Raw genomic sequence first — 17,732 nt, forward strand, 5'->3', positions numbered from 1 at the left:
TTTTTCCTGAACTTGAATGGTTTGACACTCAACTATTTACACTCAAATTTTTTTTTTATATACAAAGTTACTTAGAAGCTTTCTGTTACAGCAACTCAATTATTTTCAATTACTGTCTTATAAATGTTAGTTTTAAAACTACTGTATTAAGTTCATTTAAGGCCAAACCCACTGTGTCCTCACAAGGGTTGTGGGAATGTTGGAGCCCATCCCAGCTGTCTTCAAGAAGTATAGGCAGGGTACACCCTGAACTGGATGCCAGCCAGTCGCAGGGTACACACAGACAAACAACCTAGAGACATTTCAGAAGGTACCTAGCAAGCATATGTTTCGGAATGTGGAGTACCCAGAGAAAACCCACGCAGGAACATGGAGAAGACGCAACCTCCACCCAGGAAGACTGAACCCCGGATTCGATCTCACAACATCTGCAACAGGAGGAAGATGTGCTAACCAGTTCGCCACGTTAATATTTCAACTCCCCATAAAAACGCCAATCAAAATTTAATTTTACAAAGAAATTAGTCTCCGTGGAGACCGTCAAAAATTGCCAGACGACTATATTTCAAGTCGTCAAGGCGGGGTATTGGGTAAAGTTTTCAACTAGCAATAATCACGCCTCGGATGAACCTCATAGGCTACGATACTGCCACTGCGCAAAGCTGTTGCTGTAGCGGTGCTAACAATCAGGTGACCACCCAGCGAACGTTTTATAGTGACGGTCTTCACACTATACGGTAAATGGCCATCGAAGATTGAGGGTGTCTAAAAATATCACGTAGATACAGATATTCGCAACAGTTTTGGTATTTTTATTTTATTATAGGGATATTTCATATTCACAAAATTACAAAAATTACTCCATGCTTTAATATTTTTTTGTATTAATATCAGTCGTCACATTGAGTGTCTTTAAATTGTGAATAATAAGAAAGGTCAAAAGATATTGGAAATATTTTCCAATTTGTTTCGTTGAAGTTTGTCATTTTATTTTTATTTACTTAGGACTGCATAAAAGTGGTTTATGACGATGTAACATTGAACTGGAATGTCAGTGTTTGTATATAAATTCGTTGTTGGTTATTATTTGTTGTTATATTGACAAGATTTTTACTGAATTGTCAATTTATGTTTCGTCGAACAAAACAACATTATAGACGACACAGGTCAATGTCTGAACAATCAGTTAGTCCGTTCCATCCATTATGTTGAAATTCCAACTCCCAACAAAAATGCTAGTCAAGATTTTATTTTTACAAATATATCTGTCTCCGTAGAGACCGTCAAAAATTGCCATAGCCGACTATATTTCAAATCGTCAAGGCGGGGTATTGGGTAAAGTTTTCAACTAGCAATAATCACGCCTCGGATGAACCTCATAGGCTACGATACTGCCACTGCGCAAAGCTGTCGATGTAGCGGTACTAACAATCATGTGACCACCCAGCGAACGTTCCATAGTGACGGTACACTATACGGTAAATGATCATGGCCATCGATGATTGAGGGTAACTAAAAATATCCCGTAGAAAGATACAGATATTCGCAACAGTTTGGGTCACTTTATTTTGTTATAGGGAAATTTCATATTCACAAAATAAAATAAAAAATAATCCATGCTTTAATATATTTTTGTATTAATATCAGTCGTCACATTGAGTCTCTTTAAATTGTGAATAATAAGAAAGGTCAAAAGATTTTGGAAATATATTCCAATTTTTTTCATTGAAGTTTGTCATTTTCATTTTATTTTTATTTTTATTTGCTCAGGACTACATAAATGTGGTTTATGACGATGTAACATTGAACTGGAATGTCAGTTTTTGTATATAAATTTGTTGTTATATTGACAAGATTTTTACTGAATTGTCAATTTATGTTTTGTCGAACAAAACAACTTTATAGACGACACAGGTCAATGTTTGAACAATCAGTAAGCCAGTTTCGTCCAATATGTTGATATTCCAACTCACCATACAAAGACTAGTCAACATTTAAATTTTACAAATATATTAGTCTCCGTGGAGACCGTCAAAAATTGCCATAGCCGACTATATTTCAAATCGTCAAGGCGGGGTATTGGGTAAAGTTTTCAACTAGCAATAATCACGCCTCGGATGAACCTCATAGGCTACGATACTGCCACTGCGCAAAGCTGTCGATGTAGCGGTACTAACAATCATGTGACCACCCAGCGAACGTTCCATAGTGACGGTACACTATACGGTAAATGATCATGGCCATCGATGATTGAGGGTAACTAAAAATATCCCGTAGAAAGATACAGATATTCGCAACAGTTTGGGTCACTTTATTTTGTTATAGGGAAATTTCATATTCACAAAATAAAATAAAAAATAATCCATGCTTTAATATATTTTTGTATTAATATCAGTCGTCACATTGAGTCTCTTTAAATTGTGAATAATAAGAAAGGTCAAAAGATTTTGGAAATATATTCCAATTTTTTTCATTGAAGTTTGTCATTTTCATTTTATTTTTATTTTTATTTGCTCAGGACTACATAAATGTGGTTTATGACGATGTAACATTGAACTGGAATGTCAGTTTTTGTATATAAATTTGTTGTTATATTGACAAGATTTTTACTGAATTGTCAATTTATGTTTTGTCGAACAAAACAACTTTATAGACGACACAGGTCAATGTTTGAACAATCAGTAAGCCAGTTTCGTCCAATATGTTGATATTCCAACTCACCATACAAAGACTAGTCAACATTTAAATTTTACAAATATATTAGTCTCCGTGGAGACCGTCAAAAATTGCCATAGCCGACTATATTTCAAGTCGTCAAGGCGGGTTATTGGGTAAAGTTTTCAACTAGCAATAATCACGCCTCGGATGAACCTCATAGGCTACGATACTGCCACTGCGCAAAGCTGTTGATGTAGCGGTGCTAACAATCAGGTGACCACCCAGCAAACGTTTTATAGTGACGGTACACTATACGGTAAATGGCCATCGAAGATTGAGGGTAATTAAAAATATCACGTCAAAAGATACAGATATTCGCAACAGTTTTGGTCGTTTTATTTTGTTATAGGAACATTTCATATTCACAAAGAGATCTTTTTTTTTTATACTTAAAAAAATATATATATATTAATATCAGTCGTCACATTGAATCTCTTTAAATTGTGATTAATAAAAAAGTTCAAAAGATTTTGGAAATAAATTCCAATTTGTTTCGTTGAAATTTGTCATTTTATTTTTATTTGCTTAGGACTGCATAAATGTGGTTTATGATGATGTAACATTGAACTGGAATGTCAGTGTTTGTATATAAATTTTGTTGTTATATTGACAAGATTTTTACTGAATTGTCCATTTATGTTTAGTCGAACAAAACAACATTATCGACAACAAAGGTCAATTTCTGAACAACCAGTAAGCCAGTTTCGTCCAATATGTTGATATTCCAACTCACCATACAAACGCTAGTCGATATTTAATTATTACAAAAGTTTTTTTTTTTTTAACAAATAAATTAGTCTCCGTGGAGACCGTCAAAAAATGCCATAGCCTACTATATTTCAAGTCGTCAAGGCGGGCTATTGGGTAAAGTTTTCAACTAGCAATAATCACGCCTCGGTTAAACCTCATAGGCTACGATACTGCGACCGCGCAAAGCTGTCGATACAGCGTTACTAACAATCAGGTGACCACCCAGCAAACGTTTTATAGTGACGGTACACTATACGATAAATGGCCATCAAAGATTGAGGGTAACTAAAAATATCACATTGAAAGATACAGATATTCGCAACAGTTTGGGTCTTTTTATTTTGTTATAGGGACATTTCATATTCACAAAATAAAATAAAAAATACTCCATGCTTTAATATATTTTTGTATTAATATCAGTCGTCACATTGAGTCTCTTTAAATTGTGATTAATAAAAAAGTTCAAAAGATTTTGGAAATATATTCCAATTTGTTTCGTTGAAGTTTGTCATTTTCATTTAATTTTGTTTTTATTTACTTAAGACAACATAAATGTTTATGACGATGTAACATTGAACTGGAATGTCAGTGTTTGTAATTTGTTGTTGGTTATTATTTGTTGTTATATTGACAAGATTTTTACTGAATTGTCAATTTATGTTTAGTCGAACAAAACAACATTATAGACAATACAGGTCAATGTCTGAACAATCAGTAAGCCAGTTTTGTCCAATATGTTGATATTCCAAATCACCATACAAACGCTGGTAAAGATTTTATTTTTACAAATATATTAGTCTCCAAAGAGACTGTCAAAAATTGCCAATATTGACTATGCAGTCAACATAGCGGGGTATTGGGTAAAGTTTTCAACTAGCAATAATCACGCCTCGGTTAAACCTCATAGGCTACGATACTGCCACTGCGCAAAGCTGTCGCTGTAGCGGTGCTAACAATCAGATGACCACCCAGCGAACGTTTTATAGTGACGGTCTTCACACTATACGGTAAATGGCCATCGAAGATTGAGGGTGTCTAAAAATATCACGTAGATACAGATATTCGCAACAGTTTTGGTATTTTTATTTTGTGAAAGGGATATTTCATATTCACAAAATTACAAAAATTACTCCATGCTTTAATATTTTTTTGTATTAATATCAGTCGTCACATTGAGTGTCTTTAAATTGTGAATAATAAGAAGGTCAAAAGATATTGGAAATATTTTCCAATTTGTTTCGTTGAAGTTTGTCATTTTATTTTTATTTACTTAGGACTGCATAAATGTGGTTTATGACGATGTAACATTGAACTGGAATGTCAGTGTTTGTATATAAATTCGTTGTTGGTTATTATTTGTTGTTATATTGACAAGATTTTTACTGAATTGTCAATTTATGTTTTGTCGAACAAAACAACATTATAGACAACACAGGTCAATGTCTGAACAATCAGTTCGTCCGTTCCATCCATTATGTTGGAACTCCAACTCCCAACAAAAATGCTAGTCAAGATTTTATTTTTACAAATATATTTGTCTCCGTAGAGACCGTCAAAAATTGCCATAGCCGACTATATTTCAAATCGTCAAGGCCGGGTATTGGATAAAGTTTTCAACTAGCAATAATCACGCCTCGGATAAACCTCATAGGCTACGATACTGCCACTGCGCAAAGCTGTCGATGTAGCGGTGCTAACAATCAGGTGACCACCCAGCAAACGTTTTATAGTGACGGTACACTATACGGTAAATGATCATGGCCATCGATGAATGAGGGTAACTAAAATTATCACGTCAAAAGATACAGATATTCGCAACAGTTTTGGTCGTTTTATTTTGTTATAGGAACATTTCATATTCACAAAGAGATCTTTTTTTTTTTTATACTTAAAAAAATATATATATATTAATATCAGTCGTCACATTGAATCTCTTTAAATTGTGATTAATAAAAATGTTCAAAAGACATTGAACTGGAATGTCAGTGTTTGTATGTAAATTTTGTTGTTATATTGACAAATTTTTACTGAATTGTCCATTTATGTTTAGTCGAACAAAACAACATTATCGACAACAAAGCTCAATGTCTGAACAATCAGTAAGCCAGTTTCGTCCAATATGTTGATATTCCAACTCACTATACAAACGCTACTCAACATTTTAATTTTACGAATATATTAGCCTCTGTGGAGACTGTCAAAAATTGCCATAGCCGACTATATTTCAAATCGTCAAGGCGGGGTATTGGGTAAAGTTTTCAACTAGCAATAATCACGCCTCAGTTAAACCTCATTGGCTACAATACTGCCACTGCGCAAAGCTGTCGATGTAGCGGTACTAACAATCAGGTGACCATCCAGCGAACGTTCCATAGTGACGGTCTCTACACTATACGGTAAATGGCCATCGAAGATTTAGGGTAATTAAAAATATCACGTCAAAAGATACAGATATTCGCAACAGTTTTGGTCTTTTTATTTTGTTATAGGGACATATCATATTCACAAAATAAAAATAAATACTCCATGCTTGAATTTTTTTTTTAATTAATATCAGTCATCACATTGAGTCCCTTTAAATTGTGAATAATAAGAAAGGTCAAAAGATTTTGGAAATATTTTCCAATTTGTTTCGTTGAAGTTTGTCATTTTATTTGTATTTACTTAGGACTACATAAATGTGGTTTATGACGATGTAACATTGAACTGGAATTTCAGTGTTTGTAATTGGTTGTTGGTTATTATTTGTTATTATATTGACAAGATTTTTACTTTATGTTGATATTCCAACTCACCATACAAATGCTAGTCACATTTTAATTTTACAAAAGTTTTTTTTTTACAAATAAATTTGACTCCGTGGAGACCGTCAAAAATTGCCATAGCTGACTATATTTCAAGTCGTCAAGGCGGGGTATTGGGTATTAGTCTCCAAAGAGACTGTCAAAAATTGCCAATGTTGACTATGCAATCAACGTAGCGGGGTATTGGGTAAAGTTTTCAACTAGCAATAATCACGCCTCGGTTAAACCTCATAGGCTACGATACTGCCACTGCGCAAAGCTATCGATGTAGCGGTGCTAACAATCAGGTGACCACCCAGCGAACGTTTTATAGTGACGGTCTTCACACTATACGGTAAATGGCCATCGAAGATTGAGGGTAACCATGCCAACTGCTATGAGCATGTTTTTTTTTTTATCATCTAACATTAATTATTATTAATTTATTTTAACCAGGTAAATAAACTGAGAGCAGATTATCATTTACAATGTCAACTGCAAAGTAAAATAAAATGAAATTGCAAATTAACAAGTCAAATAAATTATTAAACATATACACAAAATATAAAATATGACATTACATACATTAAGTTTTATTTTTAGTATGTACTATATAAATAAAATGGTATTTGTAAATACTACCTTTTTTTTAAATAATAGAAATAAGATTTGAATCACGAAAAAAAACTAAATTTTATTACGTTACAGCCAATTAATGTTTTGAAGTTAACCATACCCAAAAACAATAATAGTTAGATTTAATCAAAAATTATTTGTACAAATTACTCATAAAAGCATACAAAAGTTACACCAACTTAAAAAAGTTAAGTTTGTAGTAGTTTTTTAAAACTTTTTGAGTACTGTGCACTTAATCCATTTGATTATTTTGAACATTCGGGTTTACAGTGTACCGTCTCCCATCTTTCAAGTATTTACTCACACACAGACACAATACCACCTCTATTACAGTTCTGATGTGACTTCTAAAGTCAGCAAATTACCATTATGTGTTTTAAAACAAAATGGTGGGCTTTTGTAGGCAGTGGGAAATATGCTATACACTACATTGAGCTGTGCAAAGCTAGTTTGCACAATTTATTAAGGGAGTTATCATTGTCATTGTGAACTGGATCATACCGGTTCAATGTATTCATTGAGCAGGAAACTGAGAACCTCTGCTTTTCCAGGTGAGGTTGAAACACAGTCTGACAGGATTCATTTAAGATTACTTGGTGTAATCCCCTTATCTATGTAACTACCTGTCCCAGAAAGTGATCCAAGCGCACCCCTATGAGCCTCATTGGCTTGCCGTTCTGACAGGAGCAAATCCTCCGTCTAATGTGGCAGCTTTAGACTAGCACGCCTCATCTTATCTGTTGAGCACCTGCTTCATCCCACTAAAGCGCCGCAACAGGTAAAAAGGCCTCTAATATCAACATCTGGCATTACAGTTCTTGGTATGACACCAATACAATAAGTGCAAAGTACATACGATTGCTATAAGTATATAACTTTTACCAAAACAGTTTCGACTTTGAAGCCATGAATCCAGAAGATTGCAGCCTACATTATTATTATTTTTTTTGGAGCCTACATGATATTAAACAAACAAACATACAAAATAAATCACAGAAATCTTACTTTTTAATGCTTGTATAAAAAAATAGATGGGCCTCTGGGTGTTTATCTGTGTATCAAGTGTGAAATTAAACAATCAAGTAAATCTTGGTTATCTTCCTAATTGTGAAAATGTGGCTGTGAATGACGTACTGTATGTTATTTAACTCAGAACTGTTTTAAATGGTGAAAATAATGCACACTATCTCCATTCGTAGTAATGGATTCTTTTAGCAAGGGAAAAAATATTTTGCTTGCATTTTGGAATACTTTCACAATATTTAATTAATTCTACCACAAAAAGAGATTCCAGGTCAGTAAGAAAAGTTGGGCAGCCAACACATAGTGGAAGATGTTCAGGGGGGTATTTTATAGTGTGCGGGTTTTACGTCTTTAATTTATGTTATAAACTGAGAAAGGTCTGATTTCATTTGGATAAACTTGTAGGCCTTTTCTGAAAGAAAAAAATAATACTTGGTTTATCAAAGCCAACAACGACCTCTGGTGTTATTTTCCGAGCATTACGTCACCGGTGCCAAGGTGAGCATATTGAGTTATTTTGTTTTGTTTCTTTTTTGCACTTACTCACACAAAAAAGCACACATACAAACCTGGCCTACCAGGTGGGGAAGCGAACCCACGACAACCTGCATCGGAGGAAAGGTAAGCTCCGCCACCTGGAGCCCGGTAAATGGAGTTAATGTACGTGATTTAGTACTTTTAATAAACCCCGTAATGTGTGGCGCGAAATCAGTATTTTTACCACAAAGCTATTTTGTTAATTACGTACAAAACGCGATGACTGGGGTTGTAGCAGTCTTTATAGACTGAGAGAATGGTGAAGTCGAGAGTAAATTCATTCAAAGTCATAAATAATCAATGACAGTTGACACCATTGTTTCAGTGTTCAACCGAACTGTTAATATTGTAATATTGAAACCCTTGGACAAACGTTATCAATGTATACGTATACTAACTACTTAAATGAATTCAAACGTCTTCAAAATTTCTCGTGTACGCGCATGCGTACATATAATTTCCGTGTTAGGCGGAAGTGTGAGTATTTTACAAAGTGTAGCCTTTTCTGCAAAGTGTTAACACGAAACAAACCTAGAAATGTAATGTAATGTAATTGTTATCATTGCTCGACGTTTGGAAGCTTCCACCACACAATATCCGAATGTTTGTATGTGGAAAGTGACGGCCAGGTTTGTAAACAATGGAAATGAGAAGTTCCACAATGCATTGCGACACCAAGCTTGTTTTAAACAAATATCGTTTTGAACATGTCGGAAACTAACACCGCAGCACATGTAACATGTAACTATGTCGAATGAGGTCAAGATTCGGTTGGTGTTAAAACCCTACCGTCCGTTTATCAGTCTTAAAAGACCGCCACTATGAGACGTAGGCTGGGTAATGACTCCCCTCATGCTGACTCTTGAACGTCAGCTTTGCGCAGTGGCAGTATCGTAGCCTATGAGGTCTATCCGAGGCGCGATTATTGCTAGTTGAAAACTTTACCCAATACCCCGCCTTGACGACTTGAAATATAGTCGGCTATGGCAATTTTTGACGGTCTCTACGGAGACTAATGTTCGTGTTAAAATTAATGCTTAAATATTAATTATTAATTATTATTAATTATTAATTATTTAACTGATGTATCTGATTTGTCCTGGTCCACTCCACGTTGCCAGTACAACAAACGTATATCACTTATTTGTCTTAACAAAAGTAAGTGCACTGCGAGTCCCATAATGCATTGCTTCTACACGTGACATGTCAGCAAATTGTCAAACGTGTGCTTATGGGTGAAAGTGTTTAAGTTTAGCAACTTGTTTCGATTTATTATCAACATTGGAGTCTCCATTACGACTCGCGTTTCGTCACTGATCTGTTTATATTACTGGATAGCAAATCGGACAAGACTTTTGAAGCCGCGAGGCCACCATATTAATATAGCCTACGAGCTGTGTATGAAAGAGTCTGCTCGCTAGATGGGAGGAGTGTGGCTTCAACTGCTTATACAGATTCGTGTGTTATTCGACAGCGCAACATAATGGATGAAACTGGCTAACTGATTGTTCAAACATTGACCTGTGTCGTCTATAATGTTGTTTTGTTCGACTAAATCTTGTCAATATAACAACAAATAATAACCAACAACAAATTACAAACACTGACATTCCAGTTCAATGTTACATCGTCATAAACCACATTTATGTAGTCCTAAGTAAATAAAAACAAAATGAAAATGACAAACTTCAACGAAACAAATTGGAAAATATTTCCAAAATCTTTTGAACTTTTTTATTAATCACAATTTAAAGAGATTCAATGTGACGACTGATATTCATAACAAAATATATTAAAGCATGGAGTATTTTATTTTATTTTATGAATATGAAATTTCCCTATAACAAAATAAAATGACCAAAACTATTGCGAATATATGTATCTTTTGACGTGATATTTTTAGTTACCCTCAATCTTCGATGGCCTTGATCATTTACCGTATAGTGTAGAGACCGTCACTATGGAACGTTCGCTGGGTGGTCACCTGATTGTTAGTACCGCTAGATCGACAGCTTTGCGCAGTGGCAGTATCGTAGCCAATGAGGTTTAACCGAGGCGTGATTATTGCTAGTTGAAAACTTTACCCAATACCCTGCCTTGACGACTTGAAATATAGTCGGCTATGGCAATTTTTGACGGTCTCCACGGAGACTAATTTATTTGTAAAATTAATTTATGACTAGCATTTGTATGGGGAGTTGAAAATTATATCGTAATAGATGAACTGGCTTACTGATTGTTAAGACATTGATCTGTGTCGTCTAAAACGTTGTTTTATTTTGTTTGATTAAACATCAACTGACAATTCAGTAAAAATCTTGTCAATATAACAACAAATAATAACCAACAACACATTTATATACAAACACTGACATTCCTGTTCAATGTTACATCGGCATAAACCACATTTATGTTGTCCTAAGTAAATAAAAACAAAATGAAAATGACAAACTTCAACGAAACAAATTGGAAAATATTTCCAAAATCTTTTGACCTTCCTTATTATTCACAATTTAAAGAGACTCAATGTGACGACTGATATTAATAAAAAAAATATTAAAGCATGGAGTATTTTTTTTATTTTGTGAATATGAAATGTCCCTATAACAAAATAAAAAGACCCAAACTGTGGCGAATATCTGTATCTTTCGATGTGATATTTTTAGTTACCCTCAATCATCGATGGCCATTTACCGTATAGTGTACCGTCACTATAAAACGTTCGCTGGGTGGTCACCTGATTGTTAGTACCGCTACATTGACAGCTTTGCGCAGTGGCAGTATCGTAGCCTATGAGGTTTAACCGAGGCGTGATTATTGCTAGTTGAAAACTTTACCCAATACCCCGCTACGTTGACTGCATAGTCAACATTGGCAATTTTTAACAGTCTCTTTGGAGACTAATATATTTATAAAAATAAAATGATGACTAGCGTTTGTCTGGTGATTTGGAATATCAGCATATTTGACAAAACTGGCTTACTGATTGTTCAGACATTGACCTGTGTCATCTCTAATGTTGTTTTGTTCGACTAAACATAAATTGACAATTAAGTAAAAATCTTGTCAATATATCAACAAATTTATATACAAGCACTGACATTCCAGTTCAATGTTACATCATCATAAACCACATTTATGTTGTCCTAAGCAAATAAAAACAAAATAAAATGAAAATGACAAACTTGGAAAATATTTCCAAAATCTTTTGACCTTTCTTATTATTCACAATTTAAAGAGACTCAATGTGACGACTGATATTAATAAAAAAAAATATTAAAGCATGGAGTATTTTTTTTATTTTGTGAATATTAAATGTCCCTATAACAAAATAAAAAGACCCAAACTGTTGCAAATATTTGTATCTTTCAACGTGATATTTTTAGACACCCTCAATCTTCGATGGCCATTTACCGTATAGTGTACCGTCACTATGGAACGTTTGCTGGGTGGTCAGATGATTGTTAGCACCGCTACATCGACAGCTTTGCGCAGTGGCAGTATCGTAGCCTATGAGGTTTAACCGAGGCGTGATTATTGCTAGTTGAAAACTTTACCCAATACCCCGCTACGTTGATTGCATAATCAACATTGGCAATTTGAGACAGTCTCTTTGGAGACTAATATATTTGTAAAAATAAAATCTTGACTAGCATTTTTATGGGGAGTTGGAAGTTCAGTAAAATTCTTCTCAATATAACAACAAATAATAACCAACAACAACTTACAAACACTGACATTCCAGTTAAATGTTACATCGTCATAAACCACATTTATGTAGTCCTAAACAAATAAAAATAAAATGACAAACTTCAACGAAACAAATTGGAAAATATTTCCAAAATCTTTTGACCTTTCTTATTATTCACAATTTAAAGGGACTCAATGTGACGACTGATATTAATTTAAAAAAATATATTAAAGCATGGAGTATTTTTTATTTTATTTTGTGAATATGAAATTTCCCTATAACAAAATAAAGTGACCCAAACTGTTGCGAATATCTGTATCTTTCTACGTGATATTTTTAGTTACCCTCAATCATCGATGGCCATGATCATTTACCGTATAGTGTACCGTCACTATGGAACGTTCGCTGGGTGGTCACCTGATTGTTAGTACCGCTACATTGACAGCTTTGCGCAGTGGCAGTATCGTAGCCTATGAGGTTTAACCGAGGCGTGATTATTGCTAGTTGAAAACTTTACCCAATACCCCGCCTTGACGACTTGAAATATAGTTGGCTATGGCAATTTTTGACGGTCTCCATGGAGACTAATATATTCGTAAAAAAAAAATCTTACTAGTGCTTTTATCGGGATTTGGAATATCAACATAATGGTTGAACTGGCTTACTGACTGTTTAAACATTGACCTGTGTTGTCTATGATGTTGTTTTGTTCGACTAAACATAAATTGACAATTCAGTAAAAATCTTGTCAATATAACAACAAATAATAACCAAATACAAATTACAAACACTGACATTCCAGTTCAATGTTACATCGTCATAAACCACATTTATGTAGTCCTAAGTAAATAAAAACAAAATGAAAATGACAAACTTCAATGAAACAAATTGAAAAATATTTCCAAAATCTTTTGAACTTTTTATTAATCACAATTTAAAGAGATTCAATGTGACGACTGATATTATTAAAAAATATACATTAAAGCATGGAGTATTTTTTATTTATTAATTTTGTGAACATGAAATGTCCCTATAACAAAATAAAAAGACCAAAACTGTTGCGAATATCTGTATCTTTCTACGTGATATTTTTAGTTACCCTCAATCATCGATGGCCATGATCATTTACCGTATAGTGTACCGTCACTATAAAACGTTTGCTGGGTGGTCACCTGATTGTTAGTAACGCTGTATTGACAGCTTTGCGCAGTGGCAGTATCGTAGCCTATGAGGTTTATCCGAGGCGTGATTATTGCTAGTTGAAAACTTTACCCAATACCCCGCCTTGACGACTTGAAATATAGTTGGCTATGGCAATTTTTGACAGTCTCTACGGAGACAAATATATTTGTAAAAATAAAATCTTGACTTGGATTTTTATGGGGAGTTGGAAGTTCAGTAAAATTCTTCTCAATATAACAACAAATAATAACCAACAACAAATTACAAACACTGACATTCCAGTTCAATGTTACATCGTCATAAACCACATTTATGTAGTCCTAGGTAAATAAAAATAAAATGACAAACTTCAACGAAACAAATTGGAAAATATTTCCAAAATCTTTTGACCTTTCTTATTATTCGCAATTTAAAGAGACTCAATGTGACGACTGATATTAATACAAAAAAATATTAAAGCATTGAGTAATTTTTGTAATTTTGTGAATATGAAATATCCCTATAACAAAATAAAAATACCAAAACTGTTGCGAATATCTGTATCTACGTGATATTTTTAGACACCCTCAATCTTCGATGGCCATTTACCGTATAGTGTGGAGACCGTCACTATAAAACGTTCGCTGGGTGGTCACCTGATTGTTAGCACCGCTACATCGACAGCTTTGCGCAGTGGCAGTATCGTAGCCTATGAGGTTTAACCGAGGCGTGATTATTGCTAGTTGAAAACTTTACCCAATACCCCGCCTTGACGACTTGAAATATAGTCGGCTATGGCAATTTTTGACGGTCTCCACGGAGACTAATATATTTGTAAAATTAAATTTTGACCAGCATTTTCACGGGGAGTTGGAATATCAACAAAATGTATGAGAATGCCTTACTGTTTATTAAGACATTTACCTGTGTCGTCTATAACTTTGTTTTGTTTGACTAAACATCAACTGACAATTCAGTAAAAATCTTGTCAATATAACAACAAATGTATATACAAACACTTACATTCCAGTTCAATGTTACATCATCAACAACCACATTTATGTAGTCCTACGTTGTCAGGGAGGGGAAAACAGGGCGAGGAGGCAGAGGTTCAATCAAAAAAGGGATTTTAATTTCTACAAAACAAAAGGCAAGATCTAAATTGCAAGGAAAAACAAAACATGGGGAAAACAACAAGGCAAAACGGGCAGCATGACATGGGGGAAAATCCAAGGCAAAAATCACAGGGGGAAAAACAATGAACCGACCCAGACAGAGGGGAGACAGCAGACTAAATACACAGACACTAACGACACAACAAGACACACCTGGGGCAAGACACAAGTGGCTGAGGGCACTGATTGGATCACACGAGGAAGGGCAGGATCACACTTAATCAAGACCCAAAACATGACATACGTAAAGAAAAAAAAATGAAAATGACAAACTTCAACGAAAAAAATTGGAGTCTCTTTGGAGACTAATATACTTGTAAAAATAAAACGTTGACTAGCGTTTGTATGGTCATTTGGAATATCAACATATTGGACAAAACTGGCTTACTGATTGTTCAGACATTGACCTGCGTCATCTATAATGTTGTTTTGTTTGACTAAACATAAATTGACAATTCAGTAAAAATCTTGTCAATATAACAAAAAATTTATATACAAGCACTGACATTCCAGTTCAATGTTACATCATCATAAACCACATTTATCTAGTCCTGAGCAAATAAAAACAAAATAAAATGACAAACTTCAACGAAAAAAATATATGGAATATATTTCCTAAATCTTTTGACCTTTCTTATTATTCACAATTTAAAGAGACTCAATGTGACGACTGATATTAATACAAAAATATATTAAAGCATGGAGTATTTTTTATTTTATTTTGTGAATATGAAATGTCCCTATAACAAAATAAAAAGACCAAAACAGTTGTGAATATCTGTATCTTTCGACGCGATATTTTTAGTTACCCTCAATCTTCGATGGCCATTTACCGTATAGTGTACCGTCACTATAAAACGTTTGCTGGGTGGTCACCTGATTGTTAGTAGATCGACAGCTTTGCGCAGTGGCAGCATCGTAGCTAATGAGGTTTAACCGAGGCGTGATTATTGCTAGTTGAAAACTTTACCCAATACCCTGCTATGTTGACTGCATAGTCAACATTGGCAATTTTTAACAGTCTCATTGGAGACTAATATATTTGTAAAAAATTTTTTTTACTAGTGCTTTTATCGGTATTTGGAATATCAACATAATGGTTGAACTGGCTTATTGACTGTTTAAAAATTGACCTGTGTAGTCTATAATGTTGTTTTGTTCGACTCAACATAAATTGACAATTCAATAAAAATCTTCTCAATATAACAACAAATAATAACCAACAACAAATTTACATACAAACACTGACATTCCAGTTCAATGTTACATCATCATAAACCACATTTATGTTGTCCTAAGTAAATAAAAACAAAATGAAATGAAAATGACAAACTTCAACGAAACAAATTGGAATACATTTCCAAAATCTTTTGAACTTTTTTATTAATCACAATTTAAAGCGACTCAATGTGACGACTGATATTAATAATAATATATATTTTTAAAGTATTAAACAAATAATAATCTCTTTGTAAATATGAAATGTTCCTATAACAAAATAAAAAGACCAAAACTGTTGCTAATATCTTTATCTTTCGACGTGATATTTTTAGTTACCCTCAATCATCGATGGCCATTTACCGTATAGTGTACCGTCACTATAAAACGTTTGCTGGGTGGTCACCTGATTGTTAGTACCGCTACATCGACAGCTTTGCGCAGTGGCAGTATCGTAGCCTATGAGGTTTAACCGAGGCGTGATTATTGCTAGTTGAAAACTTTACCCAATACCCCGCTACGTTGATTGCATAGTCAACATTGGCAATTTTTGACAGTCTCTTTGGAGACTAATATATTTGTAAAAATAAAATCTTGACTAGAATTTTTATGGGGATTTGGAATATCAACATAATGGTTGAACTGGCTTATTGACTGTTTAAACATTGACCTGTGTAGTCTATAATGTTATTTTGTTCGACTAAACATAAATTGACAATTCAGTAAAAATCTTCTCAATATAACATGTTACATCGTCATAAACCACATTTATGTAGTCCTAAACAAATAAAAATAAAATGACAAACTTCAACGAAACAAATTGGAAAATATTTCCAAAATCTTTTGACCTTTCTTATTATTCACAATTTAAAGACACTCCATTAATGTGACGACTGATATTAATAAAAAAAAATATTAAAGCATGGAGTATTTTTTGTAATTTTGTGAATATGAAACAACCCTATAACAAAATAAAATGACACAAACTGTTGCGAATATCTGTATCTTTCAACGTGATATTTTTAGTTACCCTCAATAATTTGATGGCCATTTATCGAATAGTGTACCGTCACTATAAAACGTTTGCTGGGTGGTCACCTGATTGTTAGCACCGCTACATCGACAGCTATGCGCAGTGGCAGTATCGTAGCCTATGAGGTTTAACCGAGGCGTGATTATTGCTAGTTGAAAACTTTACCCAAACTAATTGACCTGCTGTGAATTGAAGTGCTGCAAGGTGAAAGCTTGTTATGTTTCCGGGTGAAGCAGCTCCTAACAGCTTTCCTGCTTTGTGGTAGGAGAAGTTTTGGCTCTCACGTTGGATGACGGCACAACACCGGCTACGCCCAGGAACATCCGCTGATAAGACAGGTCACAACTGTTAGTTTGACAGCTTCTGAGGAAGGCGGCAGTCATCGCCGAAACTAGTCAAGGTCACAACCTTTTTTTGTCTTTAAAAAGAAAAACACACACAGGACGATATAGATTTGTAGACTAGATGATTATTTATTTACTTTTTGCCATCAAGAGATTTATTTATATCCAGTGGTAAAATAAGCATGGCATTAGTATTACTGAAACCTAATTAAAAGTTCCAGAAACCTAATTAAAAGTTCCAAAAACACGTGATGTGAATTGCCATCCTGGAACGACATCAAGATAAGAATCACAGGTTCAATTTGGTCCCTTTTTAGACAACTTGATTTAACATTCAAATTTGACAACTTTAATTTCCTTTAATATTGGGTTGTTGTGAATAATAGAACAGACGTCTAATGGGGTTTAAGTTTGGTATAAAAGTGAACGTCTAGCAAACGTCAAAGTTTAGGCGCCTATGAATAATAAATACTTTTAATTAATTATAGAAAGCATTTCTCATTTTCGGTTTTTGGTTTCGGTTTTCAAACATTTTCATTTCAGTGCATCCCTAAAAAAATTCAAGTTCAACCTTCAGCGTCATCACCTTCACACATCATTGGTGGGAGTAGACGCAAATTCACGAAATAGTCTGGTGTGACTCAGTCTGTAAATATTTTTTTT

General features: G+C 34.2%; 19 non-coding genes across 19 annotated transcripts; 10 read left to right on the forward strand and 9 right to left on the reverse strand.

The window, feature by feature from the left end:
• Positions 1-525: 525 nt before the first annotated feature.
• Positions 526-664, reverse strand: LOC147175580 (U4 spliceosomal RNA). Its single transcript, XR_015094736.1, has one exon. It is a non-coding gene; the product is annotated as a U4 spliceosomal RNA (small nuclear RNA).
• A 604-nt stretch (positions 665-1,268) lies between these two features.
• On the reverse strand, positions 1,269-1,409 carry LOC147175581 (U4 spliceosomal RNA). Its single transcript, XR_015094733.1, has one exon. It is a non-coding gene; the product is annotated as a U4 spliceosomal RNA (small nuclear RNA).
• A 607-nt stretch (positions 1,410-2,016) lies between these two features.
• On the reverse strand, positions 2,017-2,157 carry LOC147175582 (U4 spliceosomal RNA). The gene has a single exon (XR_015094734.1). It is a non-coding gene; the product is annotated as a U4 spliceosomal RNA (small nuclear RNA).
• Positions 2,158-2,764: 607 nt separating this feature from the next.
• LOC147175583 (U4 spliceosomal RNA) lies at positions 2,765-2,905 on the reverse strand. Its single transcript, XR_015094729.1, has one exon. It is a non-coding gene; the product is annotated as a U4 spliceosomal RNA (small nuclear RNA).
• A 610-nt stretch (positions 2,906-3,515) lies between these two features.
• LOC147175584 (U4 spliceosomal RNA) lies at positions 3,516-3,656 on the reverse strand. The gene has a single exon (XR_015094742.1). It is a non-coding gene; the product is annotated as a U4 spliceosomal RNA (small nuclear RNA).
• Positions 3,657-4,265: 609 nt separating this feature from the next.
• Positions 4,266-4,402, reverse strand: LOC147175585 (U4 spliceosomal RNA). The gene has a single exon (XR_015094721.1). It is a non-coding gene; the product is annotated as a U4 spliceosomal RNA (small nuclear RNA).
• Positions 4,403-5,005: 603 nt separating this feature from the next.
• LOC147175586 (U4 spliceosomal RNA) lies at positions 5,006-5,146 on the reverse strand. The gene has a single exon (XR_015094737.1). It is a non-coding gene; the product is annotated as a U4 spliceosomal RNA (small nuclear RNA).
• Positions 5,147-5,650: 504 nt separating this feature from the next.
• LOC147175587 (U4 spliceosomal RNA) lies at positions 5,651-5,791 on the reverse strand. Its single transcript, XR_015094735.1, has one exon. It is a non-coding gene; the product is annotated as a U4 spliceosomal RNA (small nuclear RNA).
• Positions 5,792-6,396: 605 nt separating this feature from the next.
• On the reverse strand, positions 6,397-6,533 carry LOC147175588 (U4 spliceosomal RNA). The gene has a single exon (XR_015094730.1). It is a non-coding gene; the product is annotated as a U4 spliceosomal RNA (small nuclear RNA).
• A 2,785-nt stretch (positions 6,534-9,318) lies between these two features.
• LOC147175589 (U4 spliceosomal RNA) lies at positions 9,319-9,459 on the forward strand. Its single transcript, XR_015094720.1, has one exon. It is a non-coding gene; the product is annotated as a U4 spliceosomal RNA (small nuclear RNA).
• A 998-nt stretch (positions 9,460-10,457) lies between these two features.
• On the forward strand, positions 10,458-10,598 carry LOC147175590 (U4 spliceosomal RNA). Its single transcript, XR_015094725.1, has one exon. It is a non-coding gene; the product is annotated as a U4 spliceosomal RNA (small nuclear RNA).
• Positions 10,599-11,210: 612 nt separating this feature from the next.
• Positions 11,211-11,347, forward strand: LOC147175591 (U4 spliceosomal RNA). Its single transcript, XR_015094732.1, has one exon. It is a non-coding gene; the product is annotated as a U4 spliceosomal RNA (small nuclear RNA).
• Positions 11,348-11,930: 583 nt separating this feature from the next.
• LOC147175592 (U4 spliceosomal RNA) lies at positions 11,931-12,067 on the forward strand. Its single transcript, XR_015094740.1, has one exon. It is a non-coding gene; the product is annotated as a U4 spliceosomal RNA (small nuclear RNA).
• A 514-nt stretch (positions 12,068-12,581) lies between these two features.
• Positions 12,582-12,722, forward strand: LOC147175593 (U4 spliceosomal RNA). Its single transcript, XR_015094726.1, has one exon. It is a non-coding gene; the product is annotated as a U4 spliceosomal RNA (small nuclear RNA).
• A 614-nt stretch (positions 12,723-13,336) lies between these two features.
• LOC147175594 (U4 spliceosomal RNA) lies at positions 13,337-13,477 on the forward strand. The gene has a single exon (XR_015094727.1). It is a non-coding gene; the product is annotated as a U4 spliceosomal RNA (small nuclear RNA).
• A 504-nt stretch (positions 13,478-13,981) lies between these two features.
• On the forward strand, positions 13,982-14,122 carry LOC147175595 (U4 spliceosomal RNA). The gene has a single exon (XR_015094724.1). It is a non-coding gene; the product is annotated as a U4 spliceosomal RNA (small nuclear RNA).
• A 1,248-nt stretch (positions 14,123-15,370) lies between these two features.
• LOC147175596 (U4 spliceosomal RNA) lies at positions 15,371-15,507 on the forward strand. The gene has a single exon (XR_015094739.1). It is a non-coding gene; the product is annotated as a U4 spliceosomal RNA (small nuclear RNA).
• Positions 15,508-16,124: 617 nt separating this feature from the next.
• On the forward strand, positions 16,125-16,261 carry LOC147175597 (U4 spliceosomal RNA). The gene has a single exon (XR_015094731.1). It is a non-coding gene; the product is annotated as a U4 spliceosomal RNA (small nuclear RNA).
• Positions 16,262-16,816: 555 nt separating this feature from the next.
• Positions 16,817-16,959, forward strand: LOC147175598 (U4 spliceosomal RNA). Its single transcript, XR_015094743.1, has one exon. It is a non-coding gene; the product is annotated as a U4 spliceosomal RNA (small nuclear RNA).
• The last annotated feature ends 773 nt before the right edge of the window (positions 16,960-17,732 follow it).

This window comes from Leptonotus elevatus, chromosome 4, assembly GCF_054856555.1.
Source record: "Leptonotus elevatus isolate MCC_2025b chromosome 4, RoL_Lele_1.0, whole genome shotgun sequence".
Taxonomy (NCBI): Eukaryota; Metazoa; Chordata; class Actinopteri; order Syngnathiformes; family Syngnathidae; genus Leptonotus; species Leptonotus elevatus.